This window comes from Eulemur rufifrons, chromosome 9 (assembly GCF_041146395.1).
Source record: "Eulemur rufifrons isolate Redbay chromosome 9, OSU_ERuf_1, whole genome shotgun sequence".
NCBI lineage: Eukaryota > Metazoa > Chordata > Mammalia > Primates > Lemuridae > Eulemur > Eulemur rufifrons.
In genome coordinates, this window is record NC_090991.1 from 43557159 (window position 1) to 43570874 (window position 13716).

Here is a 13716-nt window from a genome sequence, read left to right on the forward strand (position 1 = left end):
TTAGAAAATCAGATTCTAATTGCAAACCACTGGGTTCACCCCTGTAAGAAAAATGCATTTCAACTGACAGAGTAAAACTTCCCCTTATAAGGACTTTCAATAGCCTTTCTAAAGGTCTTCAATGGGCAAATTTATGAAAGCATCTTCAACAGATTCTTCCCAAGTACATGAACAGGAAATTCACCCAAAAGTTCAAATGGCCAATAAACCACCAAACACCAAAGCTCAACCTTACTAAAAACAACAAAGAATTGGAAACAAATCAATGAAATAATTTCTGTCACCAAACTCAATGATTAAAATGTGTGTGATGCTGGCAAGGGCACAATGAGACAAATCCTCTCCTTGCACTAGTAGTTAGAACGTAACTATTAAAGACTTTTCTGAAAACCAATAAAATTAGAAACAAGAATATTAATAAAAACTTTTCTGTGGTATAAACAATGAAAACAATTGTGTGGGAACTACTAAGCACCACAACAATGTTCATACCCATACACACCAGGCTAAAAAGGGGGAGGGGAATTAATGTTAGTTTCCTCCATATAATAGGCTTATCAGTAATTTTTATTTGCTACTTTTAGGTATTTCCAAATACTTTTGCAATCTGGAAAAAAACTGTATGTAAATGCATATCAATCTTTAAAATATTAATCATTATCTTTGGAATATAAAATTGCCCTAGCCTATCCCCCACACCTTACCCACAAGAAAACTAAGGCATAGAAAGATTCATTTTTATACAATCAGGTCACACTGTATATATCTATGTGTGTATATAATCTGTTTTTATATTCAAGATTACACAGTGAAGTAATCTGGCATATAGGTATCAGCAAGGCCTTTGGTTTTGGTTCTACCAACTTAGTAGCAGTTTGGCCCTTAGGCAAATCATTTACCCTAACCAAGCCTCAGTTTCTCCATCTGTAAAACGGAAATGGCAACATTGTTCAGAAGATTAAATGAAACAGCTTAGGCAAAGCATTGAGCATGACTCCTGGTACAGAGCAGGCCTTCCTGTAGCTATTGACTGTCCTTGTAAGCATTTCTTCAAGTCAATAAACATTCTTTCATATGTGATTTTTAATAGATATACAGAACGAATGTTCCTATAATGCAATCATTTCTACACAGGATACAACTGAGAATTTCTGGCTGTTACAAATAAGGCTGCAATACTGCACATGATGCTATACAAAAACCTTTGACTGCCTCTCTTATTATTTCCTTAGGAAATATTTCTAGAAGTGAAATGAAAGGGTCAAACAGCATATATATAAATGTCCACTTCAGCTTTAAAAAAAACTCATTGTAAAAAACTTCAAAAACAGATGTAGAGGAAAAGTGAAAAATGTTCTCCTCCCCTCAAAATGAACTGTTTTAGAATGTACCCTTCCAGACCTTTTGTATGTGTTTTGTGTGCATATAAAAGGTAATATGCACAAAGTTGTTTTTGTTTTCACTCTTAAACAAGATCATGCTATACACATTTTGCATTTGTTTTTCACTTACTATTTCTTGGACCTCTTCCTACAGCTTACAAATGTAGACTGACGGGTACACACATACACATTTTCTACATAGTATAGATATACCATTGTCTATGTAATCATTCCTTTATTGATAGAAATTTGGAGTTTTTACAGTTTTCGCCACTAGAAGCAAACCTTCTATATAAATCTTTTTTTCTTTTGAGACAGAGTTTCACTCTATTGCCCTGAGTAGAGTGCCATGGCATCAGCCTAGCTCACAGCAACCTCCAACTCCTGGGCTCAAGCAATCCTCCTGCCTCAGCCTTTCTTTTTCAGTTAGAAACACAACTTTTTATATAGGCATGAACAGACTTAACCTTGATATAGTGCAATAAAATCTGGTAAGTATAATCTTAAGTCAGATTTTTATTTACAGGCAATGAATCAGAGGCCCAAAGAAGATAATTTTCAAAAGATCAGGTTTGAGAGATGTATGTGAGTGTGTGTGTGTGTGTGTGTGTGTGTGTGTGTAGGAGAAAGCAGTACAGTGAGAGAAAAAGGACTTGGTGAGGAGGAGGTGAGAGAAGGCACGGCAGAAGGCTTCTCTGGGGTCCCACGTGAGCTGGCCCTTGCAGACTTGACAAGCTGACCAGCAGAGATGAAGTGGAGAGTCCCAAGTGGAGGACAGAGCATGAGAAAAGGGACAGAGGCAAGACACCCAAGGCCATGTTTAAGACCTGCAAGGTCAGGAAATACTGTGTTCCAAGCAGGGGCACGGTCCTAACCTGGCCACTTGGCCCCCTGCGGTGCCCTCTGGGGAACCACTTGCCTATAGGCCCCGAGAGGGAACATGCCCCACTCAACTCCACCACTTTGTGGATCGTACCAAGAAAGGACCTGAGCTAAGGAGAGCGAAGTGATGAGGTAACTTAGCCCAGAAGCTCCACCCACCTGTGAGGTTCTGACGCTGGCTCAGTCAGTAGTGGAATCAGTCCCTGAAAATACAGACCGAGTGAGGCCACAGGCTGCATCAGGATGAGCTCCAAGGAGAACCAAGACCCTCAAATGACACTGATGGAGCTTCCCACTTCACCTTCTTGAGGCTGGGGAGTTCTGCTGTAAACTGAGGAAGCCCTCCTCCATTGTCTTCAAGGAATTTTCCAGAAGGCTCTAAATTCTACCAGTCTGTGATTCTATGATTCAATTTCCATGGAATCGAACATACTTAAGATTCCTACTTTTCCATTTTGTACCAGAGAAATTCTTGGCAACTGCTAAAGTCAAGCAAAGGAAACCAGAGTGCACTTCAGCTGACTAATGTGCCTAAGGCAATTAAGTCAAAATATTTTTCAAATAATATTGAAACAGCTCATCTCACATTAACAAATACTTCTAGACCTCCAGACTCATCTTGCTTAGCCCAGCTGCAGAAACATCCCTTCTGTGTTCTGCTCGTAGGTGAGAGCTGCCGAGTCCAGGAGGAACGAGACGCAGAGATGCAGCACCATGTGTGCGGAGGCACCGGGGAGGGGCGTCCACCTGGCCTCCTCCAGCACTGCCCGCCCCCCACTGCCAAACCACACAAAAGGAGGCCCTGCCCAGGCTGCCCTGCTCTGGCTGTGATGGAGCAAGGCACCCATCGTGTTTGCCACCCAGCACTTCAGTCACTCTCACTCTGCACAAATGTCACTCCAAGCACAGCTTCTCAGCTTTAGCCCTTTCTGAGTCCAAACCATTCCACCTCCACGTCCCCACCCCTCACTTCTCCACAGTACCCTGCTGAGATGAGCCCCTTATCCTAATATGGACACAAACAAAAACAAACCTCCTACTCTGCCCAGCTCTTTTAAAGAGTGGGGGAGAAGAGCAAGATAGAGACTGGCCTAGTTTTTAAGAGCTACTTTTCAGACCAAGCTACCGTCTGGTAGGTAGCACTCTCTGAATCATTAGCACTGCTATCTGCTGCCCGCCCAGACATCTGCAGCTCCACCTCCCAGCCTGAGTCACTCCCACCCTACCCTTGCTGGGCAGGGCTGTGGGAGGGGGGTGGGTAGGGGTTGCTGCAGATCCCAGCCAAGAGGTGGCTGCAGATGCAGACCTGGTCCATGTTGTTCAACCCCACACTTGATGTTTCCAGGATATTCCTGAATTATCTCTGATATCCTAGTTAGATTCCCCCACTGATGTGATTCCAGGCCTTGTCTCTCATACAGGCCTCCAATTTTGTCTCCCTCCTTTCTCCCTGTCAGAAGATGGCCTTGACTCTAATTGACTGGGAAGGCAGTAGGAGTTGCCATCTTGTCTCCTATACCCAACTACGTATGCCTATCATTATTTCCACCCTTCCATTAGAAACTTTTCCATCCACTCCTCTCTATTCCCCACCCTCTGAGCCAGCCCAGGTCCAAACAGGTCTAATTCTAAATACAAAGGACCCATCTGTCCCCTTGTTCCTGCCCATCCTAACCGCACTCCACACTCATTCACTCTCATCCATCATGGGACTGCTGCTCTTCCAACCACCTTGGCCCCCAACCCAAAGGGTCATCTCTGATGTTCTCTTCTTATTTATCCTCCAAACCTCTTTAGTTATGATGCTGGGACCCTACAACAAGGGGACCTGTCCACACTCCAGAAAAAGACAATTCTAGAGAACAGAAAGCCAAAGTCCCAGTGGATAAACCAGATACTTCTTATCCATCTGCTTCAACAGAACTTCTGGAGTCTGAACTCCAATTTTCAAACCAGCCCAAGGACTTGAGTCTGCTTTGATTCATGTGTGAAATTTTACCATTTAACAGAAGCAAGACCTTGGAAAAGTACAAAGGTACTGGCCCTAACTGACCCAGACACACAGAAGCCCAGGTAGCAGTCAGAGAAAATGCTTCCACTCGGAACCACTCCATGTAGCAGAGTGGTCACAAAACAACCGGACACAAGAAGTGTCCTGGGAACAGCTAAAGATCTACACTCAGCTATGAGGGACTGATTCAATGACTTCCAGACAGCACCACAGAAGAAGGCATCAAGTAAAATATGGGAAAATTAAAAATTTGTCCAGAGGATACAGCAAAGCATACAATACCTTCTAATTAGCATGCATAGGAACTTGGTGGTCACTCGCCAGTGGAAGTTAAATTCCAAGGTCAGGGTACAAAGTAAGCTACCCGCAGCCAAATTATCCCTGAGAATCTCTTGAGTCTCCCACAAAGTACTGTATACATGCTTCAGGCAACCATGTGTAGTCACTGTTGTGCCTATTCAAGTTTGAAAAACTTCTAGACCAACTAAAAGACAGAACCAAAGGAGCGACGCAGGCTGGCCATTCACACCACTCACTCAGCCCTAGGAAGACCAACAAATCCCTCCCGTGAATGGGATGGTCTGTGGGGCTCCTGCTTGCCCACAGCATCTACTCCATCTTGTTTTAGTATTAAACTTCTGTAACTTTAATATATATTAATAAACGTGTTTGTTGTGATGATTAAAGTGGAAGATGGTTAGATTTCTGAAATGAGGTGAGAACTGAAAGGGCCCCATGGTGCAAACTGCATGGAAAATCTAGTTAAGAACTCACACTCTGAAATTAAACAGACCCAGCTTTGGATCCCAGTTCCACCTCTTATCAGCGTGTGACCCTGGACAAGTTACTGCAAAAAGCCTCTTTTTCCTCATCTATAAAATAAGGGTAATAGTGCTTACCTAACAGGGGCTGCTGGGAGAATCAAGAAATAACACTTAACATATGTAAGCTATTATTTTTATCAGCATCTGCAGCAGGCACGAGCACATCTTTTTTATCAATGCCAAGTTGGGCGGTAGACTCACCAGCACGTTATCAAGAATCAAACAGACAGCTTGTCTCCAGCCTTCTCTAATCACCAGAACTAGATTGTCCTCACTGTCTGACTTTAGGTTTAGTTCAGGCAGCTGTGACCATTAAGAATGACAAACACAAGGGCAATGTTAGAAATATGGAAAGGTCTATTGTAATACAAAATGAGAAAGCAGAATTTAGGATGCTGTGCCTATACATCACCTAAGTAAAAAGAACACCCAGTCAAGAGGATCCTACGAGGCTACAGAAACTAAGTATTAACAGTTGGTGTTTCATCATGAAAGCATTATCTTTATTGCTTTTAGTGCAAAGCTGGTTAAAAGGATCATTTTTAAAATGAAGGCACTGGATAGTTTCCTTAATCTGTTTTTCTGTACCCTCCCCATGTTGGCCACATGTTTTGTAAGATTCTAATAATGTTTAACAGTAATTGATTAATTCTGTTTATTATTTTTCCATTTCAATACTGATCCAAATTTTAGTCAACAATCCATATTTATAAAGGGTTCATAATAATATGAAATCAAATCACTGCCACAGGTGTGATGCTGGTAAGCATAGCTAAACAAGCAGGAAATAATCAGCTACTTAATTTCGATAGTCAAAGGCACTCACTTTCAAGGTCAACCTCATTCTAAAGGTAGTGAACATGTTCCGTTTCGGGAGTGAGACCTGATACCAGCTCTAATAACAATGTCTAGAGTTAGACCAATCCTGTCTCAGAAACTCCTATTATGTCATCCACAGCAAATCAGAACTTGCAGTCAGCATGAAACCATACAGAGTTGCAATTCCACACAAAAGCAAGGAAACGTGATGGTTTGGGTAGCTTGTTTGTCCTCATCCTGGGTAAGTGGAAGGTTTCAGCCTTCTGAAATGTTGAAAATGGCCTGGCTCCCGTGGGTTCCTTTGCAGATGCCATGAGCCTAGGTCAGTTCCACCTAGCAGAATGCAGGTGGGACACACACCTGATTATCCCTAATCATTACCTTCACAGCTCTTAAAGGGTAGATGCATTCTGGGATTAGGTGAAGGAGAAGTGTACCAGAAAATCCTAGGAAACATCTTAAACGCACAGATGACACAGACACCCCTCTCCATCTCAGGGCTTATCATGATTGGGGAGTTCCACAAGTCATGGATTAGAAGACATATAATTTTGGCCGGGCGCGGTGGCTCATGCCTATAATTCTAACACTCTAGGAGGCCGAGGCAGGAGGATCGCTCGAGGTCAGGAGTTTGAGACCAGCCTGAGCAAGAGCGAGACCCTGTCTTTACTAAAAATAGAAAGAAATTATCTGGTCAACTAAAAATATATATAGAAAAAATTAGCTGGGCATGGTGGCGCATGCCTGTAGTCCCAGCTACTCGGGAGGCTGAGGCAGTAGGATGACTTAAGCCCAGGAGTTTGAGGTTGCTGTAAGGTAGGCTGACGCCACGGCACTCTAGCCCGGGCAATAGAGTGAGACTCTGTCTCAAAAAAACAAAAACAAAAACAAGACGACATATAATTTGAAAAACCTCCTCAGTAATCTTATACAATCCTACATGTGCACAACCATACACACTACACACACACATACACACCTACCCAACACCCACCCCGGAACTGAGACTCACTGGTCTAAACAACAGGAACACACTACATTTACTTTATTTTTAATTTTATTTAACTATTTTTAATTTTTTTTTGAGACAAGGTTTCACTCAGCTGCCTGTGTCAGAGGGCAGAGTGATATGATCATAGCTCACTGCGACCTCAAACTCCTGGACTCAAGTGATTTTCCTGCCTCAGCCTCCCGAGTAGCTGGGACTACAGGCATATGCCACCATGTCTGGCTGATTTTTTTTTTTTTTTTACTTTTTTTGTAGAGATGGGGTCTCACTATGTTACTCAGGCTGGTCTCAAACTCCTGGCCTCAAGTGATCCTCTTGCCTTGGCCTTCCAAAGTGTAAGCATGAGCCACTGTGCCCAGCCTTGCTTTAAAGACACACATATATACACAGAAAGAGGCAGTGGAATCACCAGTGTCTCAGTTGGACATATAGCACCAGCTCTTCCCGGGTACCAATCATTAGTTAATTCAGTAGATACCCATGTTAGAAGGCACACTTTAGAGGCATTTGCTTCCTAATAGGCTACTGCTCTGTAACTACATCCAAAAAAGGAAAATCTCCATCCAAGTCAATCACTCAACTACTTTAGATATTTTAAATGAGGAATCAGAGGTGGGCAGCTGCTTCCCAGGCACAGGACACAATTGGACCTTGTTCTGCTCCTGATCTTCGCTACACTTGCCTGCACTGCTTCCCTCAGAGCTGTGGCCTTATCTGCTGGGGCCTGGTCCTCCCAACCCAGACCCCAGGTACAGAGTTGTCCCCAGCCAGGGCCTACATGGATACCCATTCCTGCAGGTCTGTTTTACTGCTGTCTCGAAGGCCAAAAGCAGGGTAGAAAGTAGAAATGAGGGGTAAGGAAGGCAAGTGGAATTAAAAAAACTTGGATGCATAAAGGAACAAGACAAAAGCTGTTTCTTACCAGATCAGGGAAAACAAGCACAGGAGCATTTCATAACCAGAAATATGAGTACGCAGTATGGAACCAAACTGTCTCATCTAATTCTGGAGGCTCTATAAACCTGATGGCTGTATCGGGGCTCCATCTGACGTTTCAAAGAAATGAATGCTGTAAAGTTGTGATCGTGATGTTTTTCTGTTCAAAAGTCTAATAACTGCCTAACAGCGGTATCCTGCCCTTTCCAGACGATTAGTGCTGAGTTTGTTGTTGGTTTTTTTTTTCTTCTAGCTTATGTGGGTCCTCAGAGAGTACTGTCTGCCACAGCAAAACACCAAAACAGGAGAACTTTCTGGCCATCCATGTGCAATTAGAAGCCCATTAAACACCACTCAGATAACTCAACACCCCAAATTGTCCTCCACAGTACAGCTGACAGCTGAGGCTAACTGGAAAGGGCACCAGCTCAGGAGCAGCCTCCCTGGGTCTGAATGAGGGTCATAATGGTGAAGCCCCACCCCTCAGCTTGTTGAGAGAAAGAATAAATGGGACAGCACTTCATAAACTACAAAGTTTAGGGAGTGACTGCCTGGGAATGTCGTCATTAACCACACTGCCCTCTCCCCCAATGGATCTTTACGATGGAGCAAATTACACCAACAAATACTATTACATGTTCTCAAAAGATCCTATCAACTTGGCTGTTATTCTATTTAAATAAAGATGTATAATGGTTATTTTTTTCTTGAGAAAATATAGGGTTTTTTCCTCCAAAAATTTTATGACCTCCATTTTAGTTTCTGCAGTAAAGAACACCATTATGTACTGAGTAGTGCATGGCCCAATCAACTAACACAGCAAAAATTATGTCTCAGAGGAAAGGCAGGCCAAGGGCCTTAGAGATCCAAATCAGTCATGCTCCTGGTTTGCCAAGATCTATCAGAGGGACCCTGACCAATAAACACAACTAACTTTTAGAAGGGCCAGTCCTCTAAGTGCTTTACCAATACTATCTCTTTTAAGCCTCACAACTCTGCAGGGTAAATACCATCATTTCTTCCACACTTAGAGATGAAGAGAAAGACAAAGTGGTTTAGACAACTTACCAATGTAACAAAGCTACTAACCAGCAGAGCTAGGACTCCCACTCCAAGGCCTGCTCTTAACCACTGTGCAACACTGTCTCATAAGCTATTTCCATTGACAAGCTAATCTGGAGCCAAAAGAAGCTTTCCACAGTGCTCTGTGCTCTAAAAAAGGGTTCCATCCATTTAACATTTACTGAGCACATTGCTGGAAAGATAAAGACCTTCACCTTAGCTACCCAGGGAGCACCAATTTCAGGAAGACCTTGAGCCTGAGGACTCAGGCAAGCACTGAAAGGTGCTAAAAGAAAAAGTTGCAGTAATGCAAAGAACAGGCTACAAAACACTTTAGTCTATTGTCATAGACCCCTTAATACCTGTTTGGGGTAAACAGCAGCCTATTAAGAATACATGCTCCATATTGTGAAGACTTTCTTACAGGACAGTAAACCACAGTTTTTAGCAAAAAGAAACCCAGCAGGCTTAGATCAGCCTCAGTACCACCTATCCTATCCCACCCCCTAATTCACTGCTCTACATAAGTATAATAAATGTTCTACTGCATGTACTAAAATTACAAAAACTCTAAAATTCTGTACATCCTTTTTTATGTGCTATGGGAACATACTTCTATCTTTAGGGAAGTTAGTTACATCAGCCTGGGACTTTACTGAGACACTAAAAGAGGCTACATCAGATGAGACTCCCTATGAAGTTCCATCTGTAGCAAATGTTCATCCATATTACTGATTACCTGGTGACTTTGCTGATGACTTTATCTTCCCTTCCCTTCCCCCTGCCTACACTGGCTGTCTGAGGCAGCTGCTACCACATATTTTCCCCTACATACACCATGAAATGTCCATCTTAATGGCTCAAGGTACAGTCAGCGCTCTGTATCCACAGGTTCCACCATCCACAGATTCAACCAACTGCAGATGGAAAATATTCAGGGGGGCAAAACAATAAAAAATAACAATACAACTAAAAAATAATACAAATTTTAAAAAGAACACAGTATAAAAACTATTTACATTGTACTAGGTATTATAATTAAACTAGAGGTGGTTTAAAGTATGAGAGGATGTGCATAGGTTATACGCAAATACTACACCATTTACATAAGGGACTTGAGTATCCTAGAATTTTGTTATCTGAGGTGGGTGTCCTGAAACTAATCCCCCATGGATGCCAAGGGATGACTGGATGACTATACTACCATACAGGAACTCATTTAAAACATAACTCTTAGCTAAATACAAACTTGTATTTTTCCCTCAATTTATTATGTATACAAAACAAGCATTTGGATTTAATTAAGATCTACAGCTCTCTTAATTTCAAAATTTATTCACAGTTACAGGTCTGTTTGCACCACCATTTTAACGTAAGCCTTGTTGGTTGGACACATGGAATTTAAGCTCTGACATGGAGGCAAGGATTTAACATTCAGGACTCCTTTGTAGCCTGTCTTAAAATTTGCACACTATGAGCTTAGATAGGGGTGGAGAGGCATGACAATCCAATAACCAATGCAATAGCTAGGAAGAGACATAAAGGATACCAAGAGATCACAGCCACCAGGGAGACCTGATCAAGTCTCAGTATAAGTCATGGCAGGATCCCCCTGAACAAGTGGGAATGGGGCTGACATACCAAGGATGAGTCCGAGTTGGCTAAGTGATGGTAGTGTGGGCATTCCAGAGAGAATGGCATGAGCAAGGACCAGAGGCAGGAGCATGGCTTAATGGGGGGCAAGTATGGTATACATAGCATAAGACTGGAGAGGGGGCCAGTAGCCAGGTCATTCAGGGCCTTGAAGGCCACACTGAGGATCTGTTCTTTATCCCAAGAGCAATGAGGAACAACTGAAGGGTTACTGTATGTGGTCTGGAGGCAGGTATGGAGGTGGCCAGATGTATATTTTGAAAAGCTCACTCTGGCTGCCGTGTGGAAAATTAACTGGAAAGAGGCAAGAAAGGGTTCAGGAAGTCAGTTAGACTCTTACAACATTTTGGTGAGCAGCCTGGACTAGGAAAGTGGCTGTTGAGAGAAAGAAGGGATTTGAGAGTTAGGAGATAAAATACGTGGGACTTGGTGGGCTGGTTATAGGAGTAATGAAGAGAGTGTTCTTAAGTGGTCCCATTCATCAAGTCCAAGAATAAGAGAAAGATCGGGTTTAGGGGAACACAGTAGGTTCAGTTTGGGACATCTTAGAGTCTGAGACACTTGATGACCTCCCAGTGTGATATCAGAAAGGTGTTTACAGTTCTAGTTCAGTAACTGATACTATTACATGCCCATCTAGACACGAGACTAACAGTTCCTTACAAATAACCTAAAACCAGTAGAAGGAGAACTTGCTGAATGATGAAGCATTTTATTGAAGTCATGAACTTGTAATAATACTGTGCAAGCAACATATACAACCATTTCAGAAATGTCTGCATAAATTCAACTTTTTGAAACACATCTTCCAAGAAAAATTTAATTCCATCTACTATTCAACATAAAATTTTTTTTAAATTTTGGCATCAGAATTTAAACTAGGCAGCAAACAAGAAACTTCAAAATGGAGAAAGAAAAATAACTGTTTCCTAAAACGAGCAAAGAGGGATTTCTGCTGCATCACCCAAACAGCTCACTAGTATGCACTCAAAGTTTTGAGTTAAGGGTTTAAAAAGAGAACTTTTGTGGAAGATTTATGTCCCAGATACTTCAAGACACTCCTCACTTAATCTTCATGGCCTATGAGGCAGGAATTATGCTTCCATTTCCCAAATGAGGAAACTGAGACAGAGAAGTTGAATAATTTGCTAAGGCATCATAACTAGTAAGGGCAGAAATGGAAATCAAAAAGGTCTAGGCAACTCCTTTTACCAGTGCTCAAGACCAGGAAAGGGAGGAACCATTTCCCTGGTGCCAGGCCTCTTGTCTCGGAGGTCAAATGTTGAGATGTTTATTTTGAAAAGTTTTTTTCTGTTATCTCTTGCATTTCAGCAGTTACATTCTTAGCCTCAAGATAACCTTAATTTTTAAAGAGCTATCTTTGTCGATTCAATCCTCTCTGCTCCGGTTTCTTTTTTTTTTTTTTTTTTGAGACAGTCTTGCTCTGTTGCCCGGGCTAGAGTGCTCTGGCGTCAGCCCAGCTCACAGCAACCTCAAACTCTTGGGCTCAAGCAATCCTTCTGCCTCAGCCTCCCGAGTAGCTGGGATTACAGGCATGCGTCACCATGCTCAGCTAATTTTTTCTATATAGATTTTTAGTTGTCCAGCTAATTTCTTTCTATTTTTAGTAGAGACGGGGTCTCACTCTTGCTTAGGCTGGTCTCGAACTCCTGGGCTCAAACGATCCACCCGCCTCGGCCTCCCAGAGTGCTAGGATTACAGGTGTGAGCCACCGCGCCTGGCCTGCTCTGGTTTCTTAAAAGTTTTACCTAGACACATAATCATATCCAAAAAATCTTTGTAAGTTTTAGTTATATAATAATTGCTCATAGGATTTAGATCAAAATGTAAACTCAAATCTGGAAAAAAATCCCAAATGTTTGTTTTTCAAAAAATGCCTACTGCATGTTTCCAACCAAAATCCACTGAAACAATGGTGAATAAGCTACCCTAACTGACAAAACAATTTTTTAAAACCAACTTATTTTTAACTCGCAACTTATTTTCCTAAAGAAATAATGTCTTGAGGTAAACTCCTTGTCAGGCCACAAAAGCTTAACAACTCAAACCATCAAACAAGGAGGCTATGTGTGCCAACGGGAATAGTACACAGTCCTTCCAGACGGCAAGTATGTGCACTACCTAAAAATATGTCAATGAAATCATGATAAATGAGGGGAACAAAACACAAACTAGTAAGCACACTGATTACACAATGTTTACACATGTAAACGAATGCCTGCTATGCTAGAGTGATATGAAGCTTAACTTTCCTCTATGGTCTTTTTATGTACGTGTGTGTGTGTGTGTGTGTGTGTGTGTGTAAAGCTCTTTGAAAGTAAATGTTTAAAAGCCTATGAACCCTCCAGGCACCTGAGATAACAGCACTTCTCAACTTGGCACTGCCCACAGTGGACCAGCCCATGGCAGCCTGCCCTGGCTCAGACACTGGGCAAGGTGAATGAGGGGACACTGAAGAGAAGCGGCTGGAGGTGGAGTTACAAAGGGAAGGAGAGAACAAGTGGCAGGTGGGCAGGTGGCCTCAGGCAGGTAGGATGGGCCCTGGTACAGTGGAACAAGCACGTACTTCCAACTTGGAGAAACCCAGTGCAAACCCCAGCTCTGCTGCTTACCAGATGTGTGACCTCAGGCAAGTTACACAATCTTTCTGAGCTTCAGTTTTTCATCTGCAAAATGGAAAAAATGAAGTCTACCTCCTAGCGTCTGTGTGGGGATGAAAGGAGTTCTACAAAAGCCCCGGTACAGGCTTCTCCTTGATTGGCTAGTCCTCTTCCTTCCTTGACTGGTTTAGCATCAGTTTTGAAGGGGCAAGCAAGGCAACAATACCAATGAGGTGTTGTGGAGATTAAAGGAAGATGCATGGCAATGGACCCGTCATCAGCAGCCCTCTAGCAATACTGGTTACTAATGTACTCTGGGACCCTGGGTAATGGGAATAACTGCAGGGCTGATTAACAGGTCACATGTGTGAAAAAATGTTTTGAACAGCAGCATCATTACTGGCAGAATTACACTGCTGCCTAAAAGACTGTTTTATAATTTTGGGATTCAATGCTTAAAAATGACATTCAGAAGGAAAACTGCCTCGGGCCAACAGCTACAATTCCTCACCCTGTG

At 42.5% G+C, this 13716-nt stretch overlaps 1 protein-coding gene across 2 annotated transcripts in view; it reads right to left on the reverse strand.

Annotated features, from left to right (window-relative positions):
* TEX2 (testis expressed 2) overlaps positions 1-13716 on the reverse strand; it is a 105358-nt gene that overhangs the window by 71578 nt on the left and 20064 nt on the right. The window contains exon 1 of one of the 2 annotated variants that reach the window (XM_069482780.1): positions 2482-2597. The exons of the other annotated variant lie outside the window; for it this stretch is intronic. The gene's annotated coding sequence lies outside the window, so the exon portion shown is untranslated. Of the gene's footprint in view, positions 1-2481; positions 2598-13716 lie in introns of those variants that run through there. 2 annotated transcript variants of the gene reach the window in all.